General features: G+C 37.7%; 1 long non-coding RNA gene across 1 annotated transcript; it reads left to right on the forward strand.

Moving 5' to 3' along the window:
- Positions 1–524: 524 nt before the first annotated feature.
- LOC139078565 (uncharacterized) lies at positions 525–11,922 on the forward strand. The gene is made up of 4 exons (XR_011531577.1): positions 525–719; positions 848–1,016; positions 4,699–4,862; positions 5,634–11,922. It is a non-coding gene; the product is annotated as an uncharacterized lncRNA (long non-coding RNA).
- The last annotated feature ends 3,225 nt before the right edge of the window (positions 11,923–15,147 follow it).

The raw sequence follows: 15,147 nt of genomic DNA on the forward strand, positions 1-15,147 counted from the left end.
ATCATAAGGAACAAAATTCCCAATATTTTTAAAAAGAAAATGTGATAAGGTCACTCACTAGCTTAATATTTTTCAATAGATCTCTATTGCCTTGAGATTAGAGCTCAAACTGCTAAGCACATAATATACGCTTTTCATTTAAAAATGCCATCGGAAGCATTAAGGATATTTTAATGTTAAATAATACCTATCTATCTATGTGTCTATTTACATACTGACATCTATTTATCCAGTGTGTATGAGTAGTTGTGTGGGCGTGTTTTAAATTGTCATTTACTTGTATACTTACTTATGAAAACACATTATTACTTACAAAGTTTCCTTATATATTCAATCACAAAAGTTAATGTTGTCTCCAAATTATGTAAATGAATATAATAATAGCTCTATAATTGTTTTTCTTCCTCACAAGCTCACATTATCCTGCCTGCTTCATTGATCAGACATTAGTCTTGCAGACTGGATTTTTTTGAGAGTTGTGTTTCATACTTTAAATTCCACTTTTATACAGTCCCTGACTCAGGAAATACTTAGTATTTGCCATAGGGAGCTCAAACACGGAGGAAAGCTATGAGAATACTCCTGGGATCATCAGTGCAGCAAACACTCTGAATGTGTAAACCCACCCGCCTCAAGCTAACCCTACTAGAGCAAAGCAGTAACGTGAGGGAGAGAGGGGAAAGGAGAAGACATAACCGTGGATCTGTGGCTTGACAATGGTTTGTCATAATATCATTCACTTATAAAATGTTTGACTAATTTTTTTTCCTATTTTTTAAGGATTGCTATATACCCAGCATGGTAATTCTCACTTTGTATAAAAAATACGCATTATCTTCTCTCTTAGAACTTACAGTCTAGTAGAAGGAGAGAAAGACAAGAAAGGAAGTGACTATGACAGAGTTCGATAAGTACCGTAACAAAAGAAGCAGCAGATGCTTGGAGAGCGCGTCGGGGAACATCTACTTGGACTGTAAGGGGGGGCGGAACGTCTGCTTGTGGAACATGCATCCAAGGTAACATCTGAACTGGCCAAGAGCTGACAGGCAAAGGGGAGGGAAGGTTGGTGTTTAGGGGTGCTTTGAGAACCCGCCCACATCTTCCTTTTAGGACTTGTTCTGCGCCTGCTGGACCACTCCTGACTGATAGCCTTCAGCTGTCAGGCCTCTCTGTACATTTCCCTTGGCAATTTGCACTTGCCTAGGTTGTGCCCTATTCCCAAGGGCATCCTACCCCCATTGACTGGACTTTGCAAGATGTAAAGGCCTAGCCCAATCTCTGCAATAGGTAACAGCTCTGAAGAGCCTTCGTAGCTTCAGAACTCCCTAGGGGGTCAGCTGCGGGCTTCGTCAAGACTACATCACGACCCAATTTTTCAATCTTCTCAATTCCTTTCCCTTTCATTCCACAGCTCTTGATCCTAAGAGAAATCTCTAAAGAATTCTCTGTAATCTAATCTATGTCTCACAAATCTGCTTTCTAGGGAATTTGAACTTATCAGTTGGTACCAGGAGTTGTGTGAGAAAGCAGATGCTAAAATGAGATGCGGGGGCCGTATCATGTTTGAGTTAGCTAGCAATGATGGCACCATCATTGAATGGAACACGAATGTATTACATTCATACGTGAATACGAATAACCTCTGGCACAAAGAAGGTTTATGATACATAAAATTTTTATCAGTGGTGAATTGGGAAGACTAAACCAGTTGTTTCTACTGATATGTAACAAACCAAAAATGTAGTGTACTAAAACAGAGTTTTGTGGGTTATCTAGGCTTAGCTGGGGAGTTGTCATTTAGGCGCTTCCATACTGTTCTCCGATGTCTAACTGAGCAGCAATCATCTAAAAGCTCAGTTGGGCTAGATATCTAACCTGGCTCACTCACCTGGCTGCAACTGATGCTGTCTGTTGGCTGGGAGCTCGGCTTGGGCTGTGGAGAAGTGCACCTACATGTGGTCTATGCATGCGGTTTGCCTTTCTCATGACATGTAGTCTGAGATTAGAGAGGACGCAGCCTAAGAGCAAGTGTTCCAAGAGACTTTGGCAGAAGTTATTAGCATCTTGTAGCCTAAGTTCTGCAGCTATGCAGCATCCTTCTTGCTGTATTGTATTGGTCAAGAGCAAGTCATGGGGCCAGTCCAGACTCAAGAGGACTACACAGGGGTGTGAACACAGGGAAATGTGTTTCACTCGGGGAAGGGGAGGGTCTTTGGCGTCTAGCCACTGTATCAGGGGCAATCTATCAAGTATTGGAGAAGTGTGTGTGTGTGTGTACAGAGGGAAAGATAATTATAAAGACAGTTTAATTGGGTTACTGTTGCTAAGCATGATTGATATTTTGGGAAAAGATATGAAAAGCAGGAAACGTTTAGTTAGCAATTAAACAGTGACTATAAACATCATAGGACCTGCTTAGTGGCATGTAAAGAGGCTCTCATCTCAGCCAGAGGAAAGAAAAATCATACAAATCATACATTATTTTATCCCAAGGACATAAAGATATAAAGACTAGGAAGGAAACAGGGGCAGTGGGCCCCTTCATAACCCCATTTATTGTCTTAATCTGGACCATTTAAAATCCAGATGAACTCTGGAGGATAACAGAGGATGACTGTAAACTCAACAGTGGACTACTACAAACTTAATACTAACCAGGTACGATATCTTTACTAGAACAGATTAATATGGACGTTGATCAGACTAATGATCTTGATCAGACTTTCCATCTTATCAAGAAAGAGGATCAGAAACAGTTCATAATCAATTGGGAGAATGGAATATACATTTATGGTCCTGCCTCAGTGCTCTATTAACTTCCCACCCGCTGTCATAATGCTGTCATAAAGTAATCTGAAGAGACCTGGACTGTCTGGGCATCTCAAAAGACGTGACACTGTGCCTATATTCATATCATAGTAACTGGACCAGATGATCAAGAAGCAGCCAGTATGCTGGGGTCATTGTTAAGATGCACATGTTCTAGAAGATGAGAGATAAACTCTATGAAGTTTAAGTGGCTTACCACATCAGTGAAATATTTAAGGTTCTGTTAATCTGAGACATTTCACGACCTACTCTCCAAAGGAAGATACAACTCGTTCCATCTCACATCTCCTTCTATAAAGGAGGCCCAGTGGGCCTCTGGGTTACAGAGGCAGATGATCCAACTCCTGGGTTTATACTATCTCCCATATACCAATGACATGAAAAACTGCCAACTTTGAGTGGGGACAAGAGCAATAAAATATTCTTCAGTATTCCAGGTTGCAGTTCAAGAAGCCCTGTTGTTTGGGGCATATGATCAAGAAAATGTAATATTGGTCGCATTTGTGGTGAGACAAGATGCCATCTGGAGATATGGCAAGCCCTAATAGGAGAGCTACTATGCACACCGTTGGGATTTGGGTGCAAGACTTTGGCATTGGCAGTGAAGACTCATACAGCTTTTGAAAAACAGTTCCTACAATGATAATGGGTTCTGATAAAGGTAGAGGATCTGGCTCTGCTTCATCAAGTGATCATGAAGCACAACTGTCCATCATAAGCTGGGTTCTGTCATATTCATCACGTCACAAGGTCTGGGAAACCCAGCAATAATTCACAGTAAAATGAAAGTGACACATTCAGGATTGGGCATGAAAAAGGCTGGAGAACACAAGTAAGCTGCACAAGTTGGTGACCCAGACTCTCACATCATCCACCTCCCTTGTACCTATGCCTCTCCTTGGATCATACTTATGTATGACCCCATAGGGCATGCTTATAACCTGCTGATGGAGAAAGAAAAAAGCCAAACTTTGTTCATGGATGAGTCGGCTTAATATGCTGGTAAGTTAAAAAGTGACAGTTCTCCAAAACATCCCTTGCTTTGAAAGATAGCAGTTTGGATAAATCGTCACAATGGGCAGAGCTTTAGGCAGAGTGGAAAGAGAAGCGGCCCATGGTTACAATATACACCAACAAATGAGCAGTGACAAATGACTTGAATGATTGGCCTGGAAGGAAAAAAATTGAGAAGTTTGAGGACAAGGAGATCTCGAGTAAAGGCTTGTGGATGGACTTACAGGAGAAGCATATCTTGGTGTGAAGATATTTGAATCACATTTTAATCCTCACCAGACAGCATCCATCATAAAAGAAGTACTAAACATCTGAGAAGGCAGTGTAGCTCAATCAGTTGACATCAGCCATCCCAGTGTTGATGCAGTGAACATATGAATTTAATAGCTATGCTGGTAGAGATGGAGGATATAAGTGGGGCAATAACAAGTTCTCTTATCACTAATGCTGATCAAGCTATTGTTAATCCCAGGTGTCTAATATGCCAGCAACTGAGATCAATGATGAGTTTTCAGCATGGCACCATCCTTTGAGGAGACTAATCAGCCACTTGATGGCAAATTGAATAGGTAGACCCCTTCCATCCCAGAAGGAACAGCACACAGAAGCTTTTGAATTGACAGTGATAGGACCTGTTGAAGGCAAGCTGAGGAATCAACTTTGAGAAGATTCCTTCTGAGTATGACATGTCATCCTCTGGGAGGTTGTGTACATCCTCAATCAATGATACTTACTTTGTGCTGTGTCCTCAATATGGATCTCAGAATCAATGATTGACTATGGAAGTTTATCTGTTTACCTTCACTCCAAGTGACGTTCTTTGGGAATTTGTGTTTCCTATTCTCACAACTCTAGGTTTTGTGGATTTAGAGACCCTGGTTCCTTAAGAGGAAATATTTCCACTAATGGATACTCCAGGGACCCCACGGAAGCATAAGTTACCAGTTTCTGCCTAGATACTTCCTGCTCATTGTGTCAAAGGAAAAGTAGGCAAAAGGAGGAGTATCATCCTAACGAAGGTAAATGACCCTGATCATCAAGAAGGAGTAGCACTACTATTAAACAATGGGGGCAGAAAGCAATATGTTTATCATGAATATGATTCATATGGGAGCTTCTCGAAATTCCCTTAAGCTGTCTTGATAGTAAATGGACGAGTGAAGTAGTCATGGACACAGATTATGGCAACCAGGGACTCAGTTCCCTAGGGATTTGAGTCTAGGTTACCATCAGGTGAGCCACCGAGACTAGCAGAGATGCTAGATGAGGATGAAGGGAATCTAGAATAGATAGTAGAGAAGGGGGAAAAACATTAGTTGTGGTCTCAAGACCACATCAGTGGGGCCTAGTGCTTCATCTCTCTAACCTTGTAAGTTTTCTCAAGTAAAAGAGTCCTACCAAGATTTTATATGAAGAAATGTATCTGAGGGGAAAAGGGGTGGGCTGTAGTAGAAACTTGGATGAACTTTAGGATTGATGGATTAACTCCGGGAGTTCAGCTGACATCCCTCAGCCATCATCCCTTTCCAGAAATTGTCCTCATTTAGAGAGAGAGGGATCCCATGACAAGATCACATCCCCTTCTCTGAGGTAGCTTTTATCCAATGGCTGAACTATGTGGGAGTATAAAGCTTTGCCTTCTCCCCACAAAGGGGACAACTTGGAAGGGCCATCCTAGTTTTAGAACTCCCTATGAATGGGCTGAAGCCTTTGTCTACATCGCATAGGAACCTGGCCTCTTCCTCTGCCTAATTTTGCTTCCTTCCTTTCCTTTCCCTTTCCTTCCCCAGGTATTGATCCCGAGAACACTCTCTAATACATTTTATACACATCAACCTCCACCTCAGAGTCTGTTTCCCAGGGCACCCAATCTGCAACAGCTGGTTTTCAAGCAAGAGGGAACCCTTTGGAGGCATGATTGAGCAAGATGCATTCAGTTTTTCTAGAACTGAAAGGATGATTTAATAGGAAGAGATGAAATTAGAGAACTAATGAAGGGCCTTGAAGACCATTTTAATAGAGTTTGACTTTATGCTAAGTACAATATGTAGCAATTAAAGTGTTTTAAATGAAAGAGAGAGATTTGACATATTTTAGAAAAATGACTGATGGCACGATAAAAAAAAGATCAAGACTGGATGCAGGTATTCCAGTTATGAGACTTTTCATAGTATTATATAAGGGAAAGGAGAAGTTAACTGCCTCAAGTAGGGAATTGACTTTGAGGAGGAAAAGAAGTGGATGAATTGAGTTATTCAAGAGATAGCATTGGGTGACATTCTGTTTCTCTGCTTGAGTGATTGGGTGGATAACGTTCTATTGACAGGGATGGAGAACACAGAAGAAACATCAGGTTTATGGGGAGAAAATAATGAGTTTAATTTAGATATGACGAATTTGAGATATCTGTGGAACATCTAGACGGAGATGTTCAAAAAGCTGTTGGATATACAAATCTATAACATAGGGCAGAGTTCCAGTTTAAAGATAGATTTAAATATTATCAGCCTAAAATGGTTGAAGCTAAGGGAACGGGTGAGAGAATATAAGAGGATAATATTAGAAGCTATAGGATAAACCTTGAGGAGTAGAAGATTTAAATAATTTGCAGAGGAAAAGGGACTTCAGAGAGGGAGGATGAATAAGTGGTAAATGTAACACCATGGGAGGCGTGGGAAGAAAACATGCCGGAAAATGGAAGGAAAAGCAGGCGAAGGAAGAGGAGTGGGAAGGGTGTCAATGACTGGCGTTACTAAAGTATTTAAGCAAGGTAAGTACTGAAAAGTATCCGTTGAATTTAGCAACAAGTAGAGGTCTGGCTTTTATGTGTTAATATTCTGAGGAAATCTAACGCTATTTTGACAGTGGTTGGACTCAATGACCTTTAAGTTCCCTTCCAGCCCTTAAATGCTATGAAATTGTTTGACTTGTGTGCTGTCATCTCAGCAAAGAGCTCAGCCTAAGAAATCAATAAACTGGACTCAAACAAATATTGCTCTGGATATAACCAGGGTAATCCCCAGGACTGTCAATAGCCAGGGCCGCAAGCAGCCCAAGGAAGCTGATAATTTGAGGATAAATATTTTTACCCATAGTCACAAATTTTTTTTTTTTAACTTCTGTCATTCAAGTTCCAAAATTAAAGCTTAAGCTTAAAATCCATAACATAACTGATATACATACTCGGAGAAAGCTTGGAATGCTGCTAAATTATTTTATTTAAAAAGTAATTAATGTTTGCTCACCCTTGAGCTGAGTTTGGAAAAAACATTCTGTTAGACAAATCATAACTAAATTTACTTAAACAAGACTGGATTCAAATCAAAACACCATGGACAACGGAAGAAAAGATAGAAATGGAAAATATCCACAAATAAAATTTTAGCACTGAAGATTAATTTAGAAGAAGCATATGTTGTGTCATTGCTTGAGCTAATTTGTTGCTTAATTTATTGGAATTTCTACTCGATTACATTGTATACCTTCACTAAAAAAGTAGTTAAAATGTTCTGTCTGCAAAATGTTCTTACACTAACACCCAGGCCTTCAGCTGTGGTATAGTAATAAAGATAGATTAAAGTCTGTTATATTTTAAAATTTTATTTGCTTTTAAAAGTCAGATCTGTTTCTCAATTCCATATCATTAATTGAGCCAAATTGGCTCCATTATCTGCCCTAGATATTATCATAATCATTCTTTCTCCTCTTTCTCATGGTGTAATATGATTGGAAAACAAACTTAAAATGTTGAAAAGTTGCTATTGACATGAAATACATCTTTAACACAAAAAGTATAAGAATCATACATCTGTGATATCAATAATAGAACTGAAAAATCAGACTCAGATGTATATTTTTTGTAGATAATGCTATACCAACTACCAATTTTTAAATGTCCTACCTCCTTACTATGACTAGAGAAAATTAATACACTAGAGGAAATAGAAAGACACTGTTTTGTATTTCTCTAGTGCTTTGGAGATCCCAAATACTCTACAAAGCTTGTATAATGGATTAGAAATTTCAGAACACTTTTTTGAATGTTAGAATCTAGTAAGAGCAAAACTAAAAACAATGTAGTACAATTTCAGTTATCCAGAATGCTCAAGGATTGAATCATTCAATGTAGCTCTTTTCTGAAAATTTGCCTCCTTTCTGTGCCAAACATATTAATTTCAATAGTATTGGTTGAAAGTTTTTTCTATAATGAAATACAAACTTTCCAAGGTTTTAAATAATTATGTTTTATTTTTTAAAAAGTAATGCAAGTGCATAGGTCAAAAATTCAAAGAACATCTGGAAATTTGTAATAAAAGTCAGCAGACTCCTATATCCTCCCAAACTCAGACATAACTACGTACAAATATTTAGGCTGTTTCTTCTGTTGTTTACTTCTATCTATTTAAATAGTATGGCTATCCCATTGTTTCTTGATTCATCAAGCTTAGACTATATTTATTGGCCTTTTATTGTGCAAGAGTATAATTTATCTCATTTATATCACCATTTACCTAAACTCTCCATTTCCCCTTCCTCTCAATATAGTTATTTGATAATTTGATGTCAACATTTATTTTTGAAATCTTATTGTGATTGCATAAATATTATTCCCAACAAAGCCACGTAGCATAGACCAGAATTGTATTTCCTTTCTTGATCAAACGTTTTTCCTGTAGTTAGTCATTGCCTCACATTTTCTTACTTAGTGTTCTAGCAATTCAGTCCCAAGATTTCAAAAGCTCGCATATGACCAAATTTATTATCATATTTGATTATTTTCTGCTTTTGTTTTTATTTTTTGATAACTTTATTGAGGTTTAATTTAAATACAATAAACTGTACAATTTATTTTTTTTTAAGATTGGCACCTGAGCTAACAACTGTTCCCAATCTTTGTTTTTATTCTTCTCCCCAAAGCCCCCCAGTACATGTTTGTATATCCTAGTTGTGAGTGCCTCTGGTTGTGCTATGTGGGACGCCGCCTCAACGTGGCCTGATGAGTGGTGCCATGTCCACTCCCAGGATCCAAACCAGCAAAACCCCAGGCCGCCAAAGTGCAGTCCATGAACCTAACCATTCAGCTGCAGGACTGGCCCCTAAACTGTACAATTTAAAGCATACAATTTGATAAATTTCTGCAAATGCATATATCTGTGAAATAGTCACAACAATCAAGATAATGAACATGCTCATTCCGCTCTTTTGTAAACTCTCCTTTTCACTGCTGCCTAAATCCATGCCCCTTCCCCAAACAAACACTGATCTTCTTTCTGTCACTATAGATTAATTTGCCTTTAAAAAATTGTTATATAGATGGAATCATATAGTATATTTGCATATTTTGCATGGTTTGTTTTACTCAGCAAAATTATTTTGATATTTAGGCATGTTGTAACATATGTCAGTAGTTCATTCGTTTTCACTGTTGAATAGAATTCCGTAGAATGGACATACATAGTCTGTTTATCCATTCACCTGTTGATGGGCGTTGGATTATTTCTAGATTTTGGCTATTACAAATAAAGGGGCTATGAACATTTCATATACAAACCTTTGTGTGGATATATACTGTCATTTCTCTGAATAGCTAGATAAATATCTAGTAAATATCCAGAAGCAGAATGGTTGGATCCTATGGGAAGTATATGATTAATTTTTAAAGTAATTACGTAACTTCTTTTCCAGGTACTTGTACCATTTTAAATCCCGATAACTCTTGTATGAAAGTTCTAGTCCTTAATATCTTCATGAATTTCCTGTGAGTTGTCATTCTTTCAAATTTTGTCTATTCTGATAGGTATGTAGTGGTATCTCATTGTGGTTTTAATTTGAATTTCCTTAATGAAAAATGGTATTCAGCATTTTCCTATGTGTTTATTTGCCATCCATATGTCTTGTTGGTGTTCATTCAAATGTTTTGCTCATTTTTATTGGGCTATCTATTTCCCTATTATTAAGTTTTGGTGGGTCTTTATTCTGAATACATGTCTGTTATCAGATAAATGATTTGCAAATATTTTCTTCCAGTCTGTGGTTTATCTTTTCATTATCTTTGCAATATCTTTAGAAAGGTAGAAGTTTGTAATTTCTATTAGTCCAATTTATAATTGTTTCATATATGGATCATGTTTTTGTTGTAGCTGACAAATCTTTGCCTAATCTAAGGATTTAAGATCTTTTTCTATGTTTTCTTTTGGACATTTCATAGTTTTAGATTTACATTCACATTTTTTTAAGTATATGAGGTGAAGGATGCGTTAATTAACTTCTTTGTGATACTCATTTCACTGTGTATACATATGTTAAATCATCATGTTGTATACCTTCAATAAAATCTGATGGAATTTGCCTTGCTCAATTTTGACGTGCTTGATACTCATCACTGCTCTTTTCTTTCCAATGTATATCTTTTAGAATGGGCATGTCTATTGTCTGCCTGTCCCATTGTTGTATTTTGGAAGTACATGACTTGTCTGGTTTCACAGGCTCACAGCTGGAGAAGAAATTTCTCAGGATGAATAATACCTCAAGTCTTACCCATATCTGGTTTAGATAAGATTTAGATGAGATTTTGGACTTCAGAGCTGATGCTAGAGTGAGTTAAGACTTTTGGAGCTGTTGGGATGGAATGAATGTATTTTGTACATGAGAAGGACGTGAATTTAGGGGGTCATGGGTGAAATGTTATGGACTGAATGTACATGCCCCCCAAATTCAGATCTTGAAGCCCTAATCCCCAGTGTGGCTATATTTGTAATAAGGAAGTAATTAAGATTAAATGAAGTCATAAGGTTGGGGCCTTGAGGGATAAGATTAGTGTCCTTCTAAGAGACACCAGGGAGCTTGCTCTCTTTCCACATGCACATAAAGAAGTCATGTGAGCAGACAGCAAGATGTCTGCCTACAAGCCAAGGGAACAGCCCTCAGAATGAAATCTACCTTCCAGTCACCTTGATCTTGGATTTCCCAGACGCCAAAACTGTGGGAAAATAAATTTCTGTTGGTTAAGCCATCCAGTCTGTGGTATTTTGTTACAGCAGCCAGAGCAGATTAATTCAAGTGGATTGAATGGTGGCACCCAAAAGATATGTCTAACCAGAATCTGTGAATATGACCTTATTGGAAAAAGGGTCTTTGCAGACGTAATTAAGTTAAGAATCTAGAAATGAGATTATGCTAGATTAGGGTAGGCTCTAAATCCAATGACAAGTGTCCTTTTAAGAGGAGAAGACAGAGAGAAAAAGATGAGAGGAGAGAGGCAAAGATTAGAATGATGCATCTGTAAGGCAAGACTGTCAAGGACTGCCAGCAGTAGGAAATTAATCCAGATTTGGTTCTGTTGGCTATTCTGGATCTTTTGCATCTCCATACAAAACTTTACTAAACATACTAAGCATACTAAACTCCATTCTAAACTTCAGAATCAGTTTGTTGATATCCACAAAATAACTTGCTGGGATTTTAGTTGGGATTGTGTTGAATCTATAGATCAAGTTGGGAATAACTGACATTTTGAAAATGTTGATCTTCTTATCCAAGAACATAAAACATCTCTCCATTTATTTAGTTATTCTTTGATTTCCTTTATCAGAGTTTAGTAGTTTTCCTCATATAGATCTTGTACCTACTTTGTTAGATTTATACCTAAGTATTTCATTTGTAGGAATGCTAATGTAAGTTGTATTATGTTTTTAATTTCAAATTCCACTTGTTCGCTGCTGGTATACAGGCATACCTCATTTCATTGTGTTTCACTTTATTGTGCTTTGTAGACATTGCATTTTTTAAACGTTGAAGGTTTGTGGCAAGCCTGCTTTGAGCAACTCTATTGTGCAATTTTTCCAGGAGCATTTGCTTACTATATGTCTCTGTGTCACATTTTGGTAATTCTTGCAATATTTTCATTATTATTACATTTTTTATGGTGATCTGTGATCTTTGATGTTACTATTGTAATTGTTTTGGGTACTACATACTACGCCCATAAAAGATGGTGAACTTTATCGATAAATGTTGTGCGTTTTCTCATTGCTCCACTGACTGGCCATTCCCTTGCCTCTCTCGTTCTCCTCCAGCCTCCCTATTTCCTGAGACACAACAATATTGAAATTAGGCCAATTAATAACCCTACAATGGCCTCTAAGTGTTCAAATGAAAGGAAGAGTCACACATCTCTCACTTTAAACCAAAAGCTAGAAATGGTTAAGCTTAGCGAAGAAGGCAGGTCAAAAGCTGAGACTGGTCAAAAGCTAGGCCGCTTGTACCAAACAGTTAGCCAAGTAATGAATGCAAAGGAAATGTTCTTGAGAGAAATTAAAAGGGCTGCTCCAGTGAACACATGAATGCGAAGGAAGTGCAACAACCTTATTGCTGAGATAGAGAAAGTTTTAGTGGTCTGGATAGAAGATCAAATCAGCAACAACCTTTCTGTAAGCCAAAGCCTGAACCAGAGAAAGGCCCCACCTCTCTTCAATTCTGTGAAGGCTGAGAGAGGTGGGGAAGCTGCAGAAGAAAAATTTGAAGTTAGCAGAGGCTGGTTCATGAGCTTTAAGGAAAGAAACCATTTCCATAACATAAAAGTGAAAAGTGAAGCAGCAAGTGCTGATGTAGAAGCTGCAGCAAGTTATCTGGAAGATCTACCCAAGATAATTAATGAAGGTGGCTATGCCAAACAACCGAGTTTCAATGTAGACGGAACAGCCTTCTATGGGAAGAAGATGCCATCTAGGACTTTCACAGCTAGAGAGGAGAAGTCAATGCCTGGCTTCAAAGCTGCAAACGACAGGCTGACTCTCTTGTTAGGGGCTAATGCAGCTGGTGACTTTAAGTTGAAGCCACTGCTCATTTACCATTCTGAAAATCCTAGGACCCTTAAGAATGATGCTAGATCATCTCTGCCTGTGCTCTATAAATGGAACAACAAAACCTAGATGACAGCACATCTGTTTACAACATGGTTTACCGAATATTTTAAGCTCGCTGTTGAGACCTACTGCTCAGAAAAAAAAAAGATTCCTTTCACAATATTAGTGCTGGTTGACAAGGAGAATGCAAAATGGTATAACCATATGATAGGACAGTTTGGCAATTTTTTACAAAACAAAGCATAGTCTTACACTATGATCCAGCAATTGTGCTCCTTGGTACTTACCCAAAGTAATGAAAACTTATATCCACATAAAACCCTTCACATGGATTTTTATAGCAGCTCTATTCATAATTGCCAAAACTTAGAAGCAACCAATGTGTCCTTCAGTAGGTGAATGGATAAATAAATGAGTACATCCAGTTGATGGAATATTATTGAGTGCTAAAAGGAAAGGAGCTTTTAGGCCATGAAAGGACATGGAAAAAACTTAAAGGCATATTATTAAGTGAAAGAAGCCAATCTGAAGAGGCTGCATAGTGTATGATTTCAAGTATATGACATCTGGAAACAGCAAAGTTATGGAGCTAGTGAAAATATCAGTGGCTGCCAGAGATGAGCAGGGACAGAGGGATGAATAGGTGAAGCCCAGAGGATTGTTTTTCACAGTGAAGCTATTCTGTATGTTACTGTAATGGTGGATGCATGTCATTATACATTTGTCAAACCCATGGGATGTACAACACGAACAGTGAATTCTAATGTAAACTATGGCATTTGGGTGATGATGTCTCAAAGTAAGTTGGTCAATTATAATGAATGCACCAGTCTGGTGGGGGATTTTGATAGTGAGGGAGGCTGTGCATTTGCGGGGTTAGGAAGTATGTGGGAATTCACTGTACTTTCTCCTTAGTTTTGCTGTGAACCTAAAATTACTCTAAAAAATAGTTTATTTAAAAGAGCAAAATTACATTACACTAGAATGTAAGCTTTGAGATGTGTTTTTTGGGTTTGCTGCAGATATTTCATGAAAGCTTTTGGTTCAGGTCATGACTAATCATGTTTGGAGTCATCTAATTTATAAAACTAGCAGAAGCAGAATTCAGTTGGGTCTCTGGAACCAGGGACACACATCTGGAAGAGGTGGCATTTATTGATATGTTAGGGTTGGGAGAAAGAGAATGTGAAATGGAAGGAAGTGATATAGGAGACTGTATTTTGATAATGACACATCTGTTTTGAAAAGCAAAGGTGGGGATCCAATTGAAATTTAAATCAGATCTTCCAAAATGTCTTCTGAAATACCAAACAATAGGAACAAATTCGATGGTCTGATGATTCTGGGAATAATTTTAACACTTTCCTTAACTGTGGGATTAGGGAAAGTTTGGTAAGGAGGCAATCTCTTTTTAAACATCCCATGAATGTTTGCTGGATGGATGAATAGTATCTTTGACATCTCTGTTTTTGGCCTTTAAATATCCCCATGTCAGCAGTTGAGTGGTAATATGTGAGCAGATCTCAGGTTGGTAAAGGATTAAAAGTGAAAATATTGAATATATATTTGTGTATGAGAGAGAGACTTGAAGAATGTCTTTGCTGCAGCAACAAACAATTTTACTTTCTATTTTCTGACACATTGGTTTGAAGATTTTACTTACCAGAATTCAACTTGTGTAATTCACTATGGTTTGGATAAAGATAATAATAACCCAAATACATGGGGTGGGTGATGGTGAGGAAGGAGAGATATCAAAATTTTGGACACGTAACTGAAAGATGTTTATTAAACTGCCTGTTAAGCCTATGGGGTACTTGGAGAGTTTTTGTACGGGTTTGTGTACCCACACTGGCTTTTAGGAATTGGACTGGTCCTGAACACTGATAGGAAAATTAGAGGGCAGAGGAATTTGAAGTTGGGTATGATAAATGACTTTAAGAAGGAGAACTGATGCTGGACACTGAGTGAGGGAGCAAAACCTTAATCATAATGTCACTAGGTGTTTTCTTTCAGGAATTGACAAGGCGATTCTAAAGTTGATGTGGATCCTAGAATATCAAAAGGAATCTTGAAAAAGAAAAATGAAGTTGAAGAACTTGTACTATCTGACTTCAAGACTTACTATTAATCTATAGTAATCAAGACTGTGTGTGATTTGAATAAAGATTAATGAATATATCTGTGGAATACAATAGAGAACCCAGAAATGGACTGACATTTGATTTTCAGTTAAGGATTCAAAGAAAAAAAATGCAGAAAGGAACCTCTTTTAAATAAATGATGTTGCAACAACTGGATATCCACATGGAAAAAAAAAGTGAACCTAAAACAGTACTTTATACCAGGACAAAAATTAATTTGAGACAGCTCATAGATTTAAACGAAAAAGCTTAAAATATAAAATTCTAATAGAAAACATAGGTGAATATCTTCAGGA

Source organism: Equus przewalskii, chromosome 22 (genome assembly GCF_037783145.1).
Source record: "Equus przewalskii isolate Varuska chromosome 22, EquPr2, whole genome shotgun sequence".
Lineage (NCBI taxonomy): Eukaryota > Metazoa > Chordata > Mammalia > Perissodactyla > Equidae > Equus > Equus przewalskii.